We start from the raw sequence: 406 nt of genomic DNA, 5'->3' as shown, positions 1-406 counted from the left end.
TTGCACCACTACACTTAGCACCTTAATGGAAGCGGCGGGTTTACGCGGTCCTCAGGCGGGTCGAGTCGTCGAGCTCAGCAAGTTTGTGTGTTTACTGCGGCTTTATGACTCCACGCCGCCTACTGCTCGCCCTCCTCACCCCCACTCCTCACTCCCCTCTTCCCCCTCCCCGCTTCTCCCCCCTTTGCTCCCCTTCGTCTGGCGCCCCTCCCCCAACTCCGCCCTTTATTTCCCTTCGCCTGCCTCCCCTCTCCCTGTCTTCCCCCTTTGCTCCCCCTCGACTGCTCCCTTCCCCAACTCAGCCCTTTATTCCCCTTTGTCTGCCCCTCCCTTTACCCCCCACCCCCCCACGTCTGACCCATTCGTCAGCCTTTCTCTTACTCTTTCCTTTCTTCGTTGTCCCTGG

This window comes from Penaeus monodon, chromosome 20 (assembly GCF_015228065.2).
Source record: "Penaeus monodon isolate SGIC_2016 chromosome 20, NSTDA_Pmon_1, whole genome shotgun sequence".
In the NCBI taxonomy this organism is placed as follows: Eukaryota; Metazoa; Arthropoda; class Malacostraca; order Decapoda; family Penaeidae; genus Penaeus; species Penaeus monodon.
The sequence above is the reverse complement of the archived record's forward strand: the minus strand, read 5'-3'. Positions refer to the sequence as shown.